The 12,641-nt window shown below is 41.6% G+C and overlaps 1 long non-coding RNA gene across 1 annotated transcript; it reads left to right on the plus strand.

Moving 5' to 3' along the window:
- Positions 1–250: 250 nt before the first annotated feature.
- LOC138770090 (uncharacterized) lies at positions 251–9,761 on the plus strand. Its single transcript, XR_011359394.1, has 3 exons — positions 251–344; positions 8,075–8,195; positions 9,680–9,761. It is a non-coding gene; the product is annotated as an uncharacterized lncRNA (long non-coding RNA).
- Positions 9,762–12,641: the final 2,880 nt, after the last annotated feature.

Consider the following 12,641-nt stretch of genomic DNA (forward strand, 5'->3'; position numbering starts at 1 on the left):
TTTCTGCTCCCAGGATAACCCCTTTAACCCAGCTTATTTGATTCTGTACTCATCTGTGGCCAGAGATAACATTGGTGACATGCCTTTTTCTTCTATACAAAGAAACAAGACCCCTACTATCATCTTTTTTTTCTATGTTTGACGTACAATTGAAGGGCTCATAGCTGTATTATGGCTCAATTGTTCCAGATCCTTACTTTAACTACATACACCTTTTATTTTATACAGAGTCACACAGAGGTTCAGAAGAAAGAAAACATCTTCCATCAGATTGCATATGTATGGAGGTCGTTTTCTCTAATGGTATTGCGCCTAGAGAAGAATATCTCCAAAAACAGTTAACGGTAATGTTTCCAAGCACCGCCATACAGGTGTCTCAACCACCTTCACAAGACCTAAGCGTTTTTCCTGTTAAGTCCACTTTAGTAGAACCATAGAAGCTGTTCTGGGCATAATATTTGCTAAAATGTGCATTATAGTTGATGGAAATCGGTTACATAAAATATCAGAGACACTGTCATATTATGCTCACAGTTGGTCCCTGATATCATAACTCCATCTAGGTTAATTCTCAACAATTTACTAATGATACCATTTGCTAATGATATATAGTAAAAAAAAAAAGTATAAAAAAAATAACACTTAAAAAGTATGCATTGCAAAAGCAAAATAAAAAAAGGGGAAAAAAAACAACATAAAACTCCATAAAGATTGGTTTGTTGGGTGAATCTGTTGCCATTTATTTGCACTTTGATAAACTACCTCACAATAGAATCTAAAACATTATCTGGGCTGTAACTAGCACAGCTCAATAAAAAATATTGGCAGCACAGCAAGTGTTAATAGTGTGTATAAAATTGATTGAGATTTTAGTAATTCCGTATAATCACAGTCTACCAGCAGGTTGCTACTCCAGCAGGAGGGTTGAGAATTATTTTCTCTAGTTTGCAATATAGAACTTAAATTAAGCCTCAGAAGTCAGAGGAGTTCTGTCGCATGTTTAATGCGGTGCTAAATTCTCAGCAGCACATCCCTAGTATTAAAGCCATTGCCAGCAATTAGGTTCATTAACTATCACAATACTTTATTTATTACTTGCTCTGCCATATGGTTCTGCAGCTAAAGAACGACACCCATTCTAACACAGACCATTTGGCATCATAAAAAATGTTAACAAATAATATTAAAGTCTCAAGGGCAAAAGGTTTCACAGCTCTTCTCGAGTCGTCAGAAATGGGGAATTAAAAGGGGAAAAAAAATCAGCGATTTATTGAGGCTGGTGTGATTTTGTGTGCAGTGCAGCCTGTGAATATGTACTCATTTATCATAGTTGCAGGGAATTTGTGCTAATACAGGTTCATATACATCTGCTTAGATCCTCACCTGATCCAAAGTTGTTGTTTCCTCTCTTGAATGGGTGTTAAACTTTTGTTATTACTAATTTGCAGTTTTCTGCTTTTTTTTTCAACCTTTCTGCTTTTTTTTTAATGGTTTTGTAGCTGCTACAGTATCCTTTAATATTGTATGCTACAGTCTGTATATGGCTCCTCTATGGTTTATGCAGCTGCTCCTTTTTATACAAAGCTCTTTTTTAAATATTTTTTTTATTAATTTGGTATGTAATTAGCAGGTTCCGGGAATGTAATTGTACAGACTGAGATGATTTCCATCTCTTTTTTTCTTTATTCTCTCCCACTCTTTATGCATTGTAAATTGGGTACTGGCATGGCACATGTAAGGCAATGACAAAGGTGGAGCGACCACCTGGGAAACCATATTAAATGGGGCAAAAAGGAGCTTTAATCCAAAAAATATTGCAAAACCTATTCAAAGGATGCGCCTAGGTTTGCAGTTTAGCTGCAATCCAAGACACAACCCTTGGACCGGTGTAGCGCTGTTTCTTGGAGAAAGTGGACATGTTTTTCTCCATAATACATGAATGCACCATAATACTTTTTGTATCACAGATACCATATAAACCCATCTGTACATCCTATAAAAACAGAAGCACATAGCGTTTCATACAATGCCTTTTTGTGAATTTTTAGGTCAAACTAGAAACGTACCCCATTTGGGACCACACTCTTTTGGTTGAAGCATACATTCACATTCAGTCTGGCCCCCCTGTACTCAATCACTGCTGGCATCTATTTAATACAATGTAAATACAGATATCTTATGATTTCTATTGCTTCTTGTCCAGTTCCAGTGCCACATCATGAAAAGTGGCTGTGTTTCCTGCCAATGGATGTGTGCAGTTGCTAGGCAACCAGACTCTTTCTACTGTGTATCTCTGTCCCTTTCTTCAGCCACTACCCTGCTAGATAGCTTTTCTGTTCTGGCTCCATGGTGCTGTCATGTGGCTAAAGCAACCAGTGCCCAAAGATTATGCCAAAGCTGGTGGTATAAAATGGGGGTATATCTGTAGTAACCCATGGGAGCTAGATGGAACTTGTAAGGGCAGGTGTTGCAGTACTGCTGTGCCACTTGTCACAGGGCTTATAGTGGTAAATGCCCTCCCTGGATGCCAACACACGCCCCTTAAAGGTGTAGGTTTTGGGTTTCTCTTTTCAAACTGCTGTTTGTAGCTCCTGGTAAAGTTGCAGGGCTCTTGATTAAAAGATGTGGACGGCCCCACAGCATGAATAAGTCCTTGTCCCCATTAACGGTAGCTGCACCGCAGGTTCACTAGCTAAGACTGTTTGAAGTTGATAGGGCCAGGATCTGAATGACCCCTCTGAATCAACTGAGTGTCTGCACAGGGCCCTGGCCACCTGGCCAGGTGCTGGGAAGTCTCTCAGCAGGATACAGTCTATCTGGCTCTGACTAATACTAACTCTGACTAGAAAGACCCAAACAAATGGACTGCTCCACCACTATATAGACCACAGGGAATTTACTGATTGGTGAAGAAGACATAAGGAGACCATGAGACTGGCCTTTTAAGGCTTACTAAAGATAGGAGGGACAATTGTGAGGTACCCTTAACAAGGATTGGGTAGCTAGCCAACTCTCAGCTGGTGACAAACAGTCACATACACAGGTTAACCACAGTTAACCTTCAACTGTGTTATGCAGTAGCAGAAAATACAGTGAGACACCTACTGGTGGGAGTGCAGAAGACACCTTACTATCCACAGAACACTTAGACTATGGCTTCCTTTCCATGCCGAATAACAGAACAGCAATGGCACCTTGGTTCTGGGACATTGCACATCCTTTATGCATTGTCTGCCGATTGAGGTTTATACCATGTCCTGTTTCTTGTTGCTTATGCTGTTGTTCCTGATTCTGACTCCTGATTTATCCTGACCCTGACCTTGGTCTTACTCCTGGATATTACCTCTGCCTTGCTCTTGGGATTGTATGATTGGCACTTGTTTTACTGCTGGCTCTGACCCCTGGCTCTATTTTTTTTTCTATTGCTACACTCCCATCTCATTCTCTGGCCTATCATATCCTGACTGCTTCTGTGAACTTCAGAATTTCAGCTTTGAGACCTTCCTACTGTAATGTCCAACGTGTAGAGGTTAGGGATGAAGATAAGGGGGTCCCCTAAATACAACACCACAGTCTATCCAGCAATAAGCAGATTATGGATTAAGGAATTTACATCTGTCATACATACCATAACAATATTAGTAGGCCTTGGATTCCAAAAGAGCTGCAATGTCTACCACCTGTCTGAAGATCTTAACAGACTGCCTGAACAGGTGGCTTGTCAAGGTTCCCGTTAGTGAGAAATCATATCAGCTATCTGGGGAATCTCCAGACATCTGGATGCCATGCAACTACCAACCTCTGAAACCTGTTTCCTCTACTTCATCTTCCCCTGCTGCTTCTTTTAGAATCTACGTGTTTTACCTGTGCCAATGAATCACCTATCCCTCAGAAACACAACAGTATTCCTGCTGCCCCACTACATTTCCAAGTGAGAGTTACTTCTTTCCAAAGTAATCTCCTCTCTAGTGTCCAAGGAGAAACAGATCGCTGATCTCAGGGAGACAAGCCAAACGACAACACTGCCGGCTGCTAGTGAAAGCGCTCAATGCAGTGAAGTCCTAGGTGCATTGCCCCCTGGGAAACATGAATATGCAGATGAAGAGCCCGTGGAGCCTCATCAAAGAGTCTTAAAACACAGGACTAGCCAGATATTCCTCCAGGTAGGGCCCAGCCAAGGGGTGGCTCCTGTAGGGAAACCACCAAAACCTCCATATTAAGCGGCCCTATAAATCAATGTAATGACATGGGAAAAAACCAAGGCCAGGTATCTATCCCCATACAGCTGTTTCATGGTGTTGCCCCTCATTAGTGTGGAGCAGGATTCCGGATAGATTGGAGCAATGCCTAGTAGAGCCATAAGAGAAACAGATCGCTGATCTCAGGGAGACCAGCCAGAATCCTGCTCCACACTGATGAGGGGCAACACCCCGAAACAGCTGTATGTGGATGGATACCTGTCCTTGGTTTTTCCCTTGTCATTACTTTGACTTATAGGGCCACCTAATATGGTGGTTTTGGTGGTTTCCTTACAGGAGCCACCCCTTGGCTGGGTCCTTCCCAGAGGAATATCTGGCTAGTTCTATGTTTCAAGACTCTTTGATGAGGCTCCATGGGCTCTTTTTTTGCATATTCATGTTTCCCAGGGGGCAATGCACCTAGGACTTCACTGCATTGAGCGCTTTCACTAGCAGCCGGCATTGGTGTTGTTTAGCTGGTCTCCCTGAGATCAGTGATCTGTTTCTCTTATGGCTTTACTAGGCATTGCTCCCCCCTAGCCAGAATCCTGCTCCACACTGATGAGGGGCAACATCCCGAAACAGATGTATGTGGATGGATACCTGGACTTTTTTCCCTTGTCATTACATTGACTTATAGGGCCACTTAATATGGTGGTTTTGGTGGTTTCCTTACAGTAGCCACCCCTTGGCTGGGTCCTTCCCGGAGGGATATCTGGCTAGTCTTGTGTTTCGAAACTCTTTGATGAGGCTCCATGGGCTCTTCTTTTGCATACTCTAGTGTCTTGGCATTCCAGCAGTCCTATGCTCCTGGGTCTTTCCTGCCTTAGACAATCCCCCCTTTTTACTGACTGTATAATCAAATTATTAGAAACATAGAAGATTGTCGGCAGAAAGAGACCACTGGGTCCATCTAGGCTGCCCATTTAGTATTTCCCTTTTTATTATCTTAGGATAAATATATTTTTGTCCCAGGCAGGTTTACATTCTGTTATTGTAGATTTACCAACCACATCTGCTGGAAGTTTGTTCCAAGAATCTACTACTCTTTCAGTAAACTAATATTTTCTTACATTGCTGCTGATTTTTCTCCCAACTAACCTTTCACTGTGTCCTCTTGTACTTCAGTTCAGTTTAGTCCTTTAACATACTTAGGCTATGTTCACACTACGTAAAACTACGGCCGTAGTTTTTGCCGCAGAACTACAGCTGTAATTTTGCGGGGTGGACAATGCCTGTTGATGAATGTGATCCCGGCCAGAGCGTACACGCTCCGACTGGGATCTGTGCGGCGCTGGAAAAATCTGACAGTGAATTCCGGCCACAGAAAGACCTGTCAGTTCACACAGTGAAGCGAGCGGCTCCGGCCGCTCGCTTCACTGTGGGCTATGGGAAGCTGTGATGGGGGCGCACGCTGATGCGCCCGCATCAGAGCTCTGCGGCCGAAAGGATCATCCGGACGGTACTTAAGTACCGGCCGAGATGAACTGGCCCGAGACCGGCCGTTCCATGTCCCGGCCGGGGTCACGGAACGACCGGTCTCTTACGTAGTGTGAACATAGCCTTAAAGGTTTCGATCATGTCCCCCCCTTTCCCTTCTTTCCTCCAGACTATACAGATTCCTCATATGTTTTATGCCTGACACTCTCCACCATTTTTGTAGCCCGTCTTTGGGCCCATTATATTTTATCAGTAACCCACTAAGGGTTACCCTGTTTCAGGCCCTGCTAGTCCGACCTGATCTACTCCTCCTAAAGTCTATTATTTCATTGGCTGGATTCCACCAAACCTATAGTTTATAGATGTTCCTTCCAAGTTGCAAGTAGAGAGCCTATTGATATATTAGCTATATAATTGTGCTATTCTGCTCCTTCCAGGCCATAAACTGCCAGGAGAAAACTATATAATACTTTCTCTACCAGAAATCAGGCATGTTGGATAAATCTTTACCGGAGAATCTTCTACTTCTGTAGAGTCTGGATCTTATCTTGGAGCTAATTATCAATAAGTTTCTTCAAAAAATACTGACTGTGGGGGTGGCGTTAACACCTCATCCATAATATACTTTATACATTCAGATACTGTATATTTACAATGGTAGAATTCTCATGAGGAATTTCCTTCTAAATGTTGTAAATAATGTTCATGTTCTATATTTTAAAGTCATATAGTATTTACCATAGATATATACAGGCATGACTAGTCATCATGGTCAGATTGTTAATTTATACTGTCACATCTTCTTTAGTCACCCATAAAAGGGGCCTTGAATATTGAAGTGATTGTTGAGAAATTGGTAAATTAATATAGGAAAAAACTAGCTTTATATTAACCTTCACTCAAGTGCTTGTTTCATAAAAGTACTCTATGTGCATGCATGGAAAGTAAAAATGCTGTTTTTTTCCCCCCATCTTCAGGTATAGGAACAATTCATAGAACTGTTTCTTAGAATAAATACGTTGCATGCTTCAGTTTTTCCAAACTACTGGCTCTCCGACGGAGAAAACAGACCCATTAAAATTATAGACTTTAAAAAGGGGCTATGCCAGTCAGATTACACCTTATCTTATTCCAAATGAATTATTGGATCCATAAAAAACTGAAAAAGACTTTCCTGTATACCTTTCCTCCCATCATGATCCACTCTTGGACTTGCCGAAATCAAGAATCAAAAACTGCATCAGACTTTGTTCACATACGGAGGTGAAGCTGTAAGAAGCAAGAGAGTCCTGAGAGTGACTGTGTATAGTAAGAGCCCCAGTTGTCAGGGTCTAGAGCAGTGGTCTCAAACCTGCACACCCCCAGCTGTTTCAAAACTACTCTTGCCATCATGTCCGGATAGACAAAGCTGTGCTATTAAAGTTAGAGAGATTGGGACTGCCAGTAGATTTTTGCAGTTAAGATTTGTACTTCTTCATGAAAACTGCCATACATTCTGAACTTTGTCTACATGTTTCTGTAACATCCAAGCATAAGTGCCTCTTGTATTTATTTACAATGGTTGCCACAAGGCCCCTTGCTTTAGCATGACAGGTGTGTAAGCGTTAACAACACCACATCAATCTCCCTGCACCCCTTTTATATGGAGATAGTCCTCTGAATAGACCTACGGGGAGGTGAGCCAAACCCTAGGCAAGAAGTAGTAAGGGATGTGTACTGTCTGGTCTAATATGCAGTAACTGTTTTGAGACCCCTAAGAAGGTTGCAGTCCACATTAGCCCACAACCTTTAGTAGGTAATAAGAACATATTGAGTACTTGGTTCACTTTTACATAGGCACTACAGTGTTCCCAAACAAGGTTGTGGGGAACCAAACCACAACTTATGGAAAGCAGATAGGAAATTAATATCAAGTCTTTGTGCCCCAGATAGGGATGAGCAAACTTTGCAAAAGTTCAGTTAGGCAGGTTCTTTAGTTAGGGTATGTGCACACTATGGAATCTGTGCGGATACCTTCCAGCAGATTCCGTGCGCACTCCCGCTTGAAGTTCCACCCGTCCCACAGGCTCCATTCTTTGCTTAGGCAGATTTTGCTGTTCCCCCAAAGGATTGACACGTCAATTCTTTGGGCAGACGACGGAATCTGCCTGAGAATAGAATTGAGCCTATGTGACGAGCAGGACTTCAAGCGGGAGTGTGCGGTGGGCGTTGTAGCATCGGAATCTGCTGGAAGATATTTGCGCGGATTCCGTAGTCTGCACATACCCTTGGACAGGAACTCTTTTAGTGCGGTTTTAGGAACTATTTCAGTGCGGTTCACAATGTATGCTCATCTATACTTGCCTGTCCACGCTCACTCTGTGTCATCTTTCTCTGGTCTCTGGTTACCTCCGCAGCCACCGGAATCCCACTCCGCGCTGCTGTCACATCTCAGTCAGGCAGTGATTGGCTGGCCGGGCTGTCATTTTCATCTCATCCACACTCCCCTGCAGGAAGACACCAGGGGAGCGCTGACAGGTGAGAATACCCTTTGCGACCGTCATCTTTACAAACTCATTCAAAACATTGCGAAAAGTTCAAAACAAATCTCGATTTGAAAGATTAGGTTTGCTCATCTCTGGTCTCAAATGATAAGTGTGATGATGTCAGTCAGAGCCAGACAGCAAAATACCCCAGTGTATTTCCCACTAATAGTAAGATAATATATGCATTTCATTATTTCTTAGTAATTATATCAGCCATATAGATACCTGCGTGTTGGCATCTGCTGCTATTGCCGGTTTGGTGTATATGAATGAGTTTTTTTTTTGCCTCTATTTGTCCTACAGCTTCAATGAATCTCTACCATATCAGCTCTGAGATCTTCTATTTTAGCTAAGAGACAAAATTGTTATTTTGTTTGCGTATATTGACCAATCCTCTAGTTTTATTGGACAAGTACAATTTCACATAAGCATATTGTGTTAGTTACTAGGAAACAGACTGCGCTCAGAACATTTAGTAATCAGAAAGGGAAGGTCATTCTAAAAACCACAGCGAGAGTGTATTTTCTGAATGTAACGGTAAATGGTATCAGAGAGGCAAACGGTAATGTGTTACCTAAGATTAGGAGGCAAATCAGGTTAGATGTGTGAATCATTGTGCTGACCATCCGTGCTGCATTCTGAATGGACTGGATCACTATAAATCAATTGCCTTGATGTAGTACAAAGATACTTCAGGTCAAGCTAAGATCACATCAACAGGATAGAAGGGCCTGTTGTGGTTCTACTGAACAATTACTACATTAGGAACAGCCATTGTCTGACAGCTTGCCTGACAAAATGGTGGCCATATCACGATCAGCTATCAGACATGTGTTGATCTATCCTCTGCACAACAGAAGGTAATATTTGCCAATCTTGGACCAAGGGTAGATCATTAACGCCTGGAGATGTGGTGCAAGTATTTCTGAAGAAGCAACACTTGTTGGCAGTTCCTGAACCATAGTAATAAAAGTAGACCAAGACTAAAAAACCATAAACAGACATCCGAACCATGAACATCCAACACAAGATAGCACAGGATCTCATCAACAATTCTTGTACTAAAAATGTACTGTGCTGCATTAGATCGCCCAGCATTGAAACAGTAAATAGGTAAGTCAATTTTTCCACAATAACCATGTGGTATAGCTTGCATTTACTGGGGTTAAATAGCTGAAGACTACAAAGGTTACCCCTGATGACCTCATATCATTAGAATTTATGTTTAAGTAAGAGAAGGTATTATTGGCATGCCTTAGGACTGTGGGTCATTATACCACAATTCTTAACTAGTGAGTGCCTAGGCTTCTGTTAGCTGAACATCTACACTCATATCTTCAAAAGGTCTTCCCTGCACACATTGGCATTTTTTAACAGGACAATATTACACGTTTTTGGGCGGAGATCTTTAGGAAGAGAACAATGAATTTTCTATATTGCCATAATCAAACCAAACGGACTGTGATTTCATTGCAGATGCTTAGGATATGCTGGAGCGGGCTGTGACATCTCTCACACCTCTGAAAAATACGCACCGGCGGACCTGCTGCAATGGGCATGGCTCAAGTTAAGTATGGTCAACATTTACCATCTTGTGGAGTCCTGATTGCTAAAGAAGGTGGAATAAATAATTACTGCGATGTTCCTAATATGGTAATCATTCAGCATAGACACCCTAGTGGATCAATCTTCCTTGTATACACTTTACCATTTTATCCAGTGTCCATGAAGACCAAATTTTATTGACTTCTCTATGATCTGGTCTAAAAAAGAAGAACAATTTTCTAACTGTTTCTCCACTAAACAATATAAAAAACCTCATCTACCTTGTAACCCTTGTAAATAATATGATCTCCTGAGTAACTTCTCTACTGTTGGGCCAAAAGTTCCAAGGCATGTGATAAAAAATATTCACGCTTATATGTTGCATGTTAAACATCCATGCAGTAAATAAAAAAGTGACATAAGCTAATGTCACTCCAGCAAATCACAATTCCTGCGGCATGGCATGTCTTTAGACATAGCTAAAAGTCTAGGTATTCTAGTCTCAGCAAGAATAGTCTCTGAATTTCCTTCAACCTCTACCCTCATATCTTTGAAATTACTTCTGGACCATATCGGTGGATCTTGTTTAAGTAGTGGACCATAACGTCTACACATTGGGAGAGATTTATCAAACATGGTGTAAAGTGAAACTGGCTCAGTTGCCCCTAGCAACCAATCAGATTCCACCTTTCATACCTCACAGACTCTTTGAAAAATGAAAGGTGGAATCTGATTGGTTGCTAGGGGCAACTGAGCCAGTTTCACTTTACACCATGTTTGATAAATCTCCCCCATTGGTTTTAAAAATTTATTTCCCATGTCAGGAACCTACCATCCCATTCTATACCTAATGTATACCATTGATACCAAAAACAGTAGTTACAATGATAATAACATATTTTATTGATTAAAAGAATAAAAATTAAACACCAAAGACAGAAACCAGACCCAGTGAGCACATTGGCAGCATTATAAACAAATCATATCAGTAAAGCTCATTGTACATAGGGAAAAGTGGGGTTATCACTCTCTTCGTATTAACATATGCTCCTAGGTGTCTATCAGTGTAATTATCTCCATGTGGATAAGACAATTTGCACATAGGAACACATAATGCGCTCAACACCACACTCACCCAAATATGCTGCTCAATCATGCCACTGTAAGTCCCCCTCGACGCACGTTTCACGATCACCTCTTCATCAGGAAGGCATGATACATAATGTATACCATATATAAACTACATGTCTTTTATGTCTACATCTACTCTTTACCATATACAATGACTAAGAAAATTTTAAAACTTATTATCTATACTTGACGTCACCTTTTTAGTCTATCGCACATGGAAAGAGTAGATATTCACGATAGTTTAAACATTTAGGCTATGTTCATACAACATAAAACTACGGTTTCGGCCGCTCGCTTCACTGTGTGCTATGGTAAGCTCTGATGCGCCTGCATCAGAGCTCCGCGGCCGGATGATCCATACTTAAGTATGATCCATACTTAAGTACTGGCAGAGATGATCCGGCCAGAGACCGGCCGTTCCGTGACTCGGCCGGGGTCACGGAACGGCCGGTCTCATACGTAGTGTGAACATAGCCTTAAGGAATATTTCTATAATTGTAAGTGTTTCAGAAAGCTTTGACATTAATCACAGGTTCCAGAATGCTAAGTGGTGTTTATTAGCTATCGAGAGGGCAAATATTCACTACCTGTAATTGGCAATGTGTCCTTGTAGAGGACATCCTTCTGTGTGCTCTCTCTATATAAAGAATGCCGAACTTCACACTGAAGTGTTACAATGCCTGACATGTTGTATCAGGATTGTAGACCCGGCTCATATTTGCTCAGCCAGTTTTACTATCAGATGCTCTACTCCCAAAATCGCTTCCTTCTTAATTACAAGTGCTGTAGTCTTTAGGCTATTGAGCTTATGTTCTACCTTTTATTTAGTACTTTGCTCTTTACCAATAGGATAAGCATATGGCAATATATAACAATGGCATTTGACACATACTGAATGTAATATTACTATTTTAATGGGCTTTAAACTCCTGGCTACATAATAATGTCTACCATAATACAAGCAAAGAACTAAACATCAAGCTGGATGAACTACATTTGCTTTTAGGAGGCATTTAAACTGCAGAAGGATAATCAGTTTTGATCGCAGGAAGCTGCCATGTTTCCATCTCAAAACGGGCAGAAAAAAAAACCAGACATTTTTATAAACATTCATTGGGTTATAGAGAGGACCTGTGGATCGAAGGGGAGCATGAGAGTTTAGTTTGTTTGTCCGTTTATTTTGAAGGATTTAAGAGGGAAGAATGATGTCTGCTCATATCCTGCAAAATAAACTGAACTTGCGACAGAGCTTCCTAAACAGAGCCCCGGCAGAAGTGTGAGCCTATCCTAAAAGTGGGGTGAATGGTACAGTCTTTGTATTGGAATAGAAACAACACCAACAACACACTCACAATGTTTAAATGGGTACTGTCACTAAAGATTTTTAGACATGTCAAAAGTTTTTGATCAGAGCGGGTCTCGCTGCTGACAGTCGCTCTGATCAGGAGATATAGCCGGGGAAAGCTCGCAACAGCGCAATCCACTCCCCAGACTTCTATAGGGAATTTTGATGGACTGTGCTGCTGCCTGGGGATTGCTGCCGCGATCTCTCCTCGGCTCTGTCTGCGGATCAGAGCGGGTGTCAGCAATGAGATCTGATCAATAACTGTTAACATGTCTGATGGCATAAAAGGCAAAAAATGGACAGCACTTCAACACATCTGTTCACATTGTACAGGATGCACATCGCTGAGGCTAAAATACAGACAAAAACAGAAAAGTGCAACAGCAACCTGCAAATGCCAGGGCTTACTGCATATAC

The sequence above is a fragment of the Dendropsophus ebraccatus genome, chromosome 12 (genome assembly GCF_027789765.1).
Source record: "Dendropsophus ebraccatus isolate aDenEbr1 chromosome 12, aDenEbr1.pat, whole genome shotgun sequence".
Lineage (NCBI taxonomy): Eukaryota > Metazoa > Chordata > Amphibia > Anura > Hylidae > Dendropsophus > Dendropsophus ebraccatus.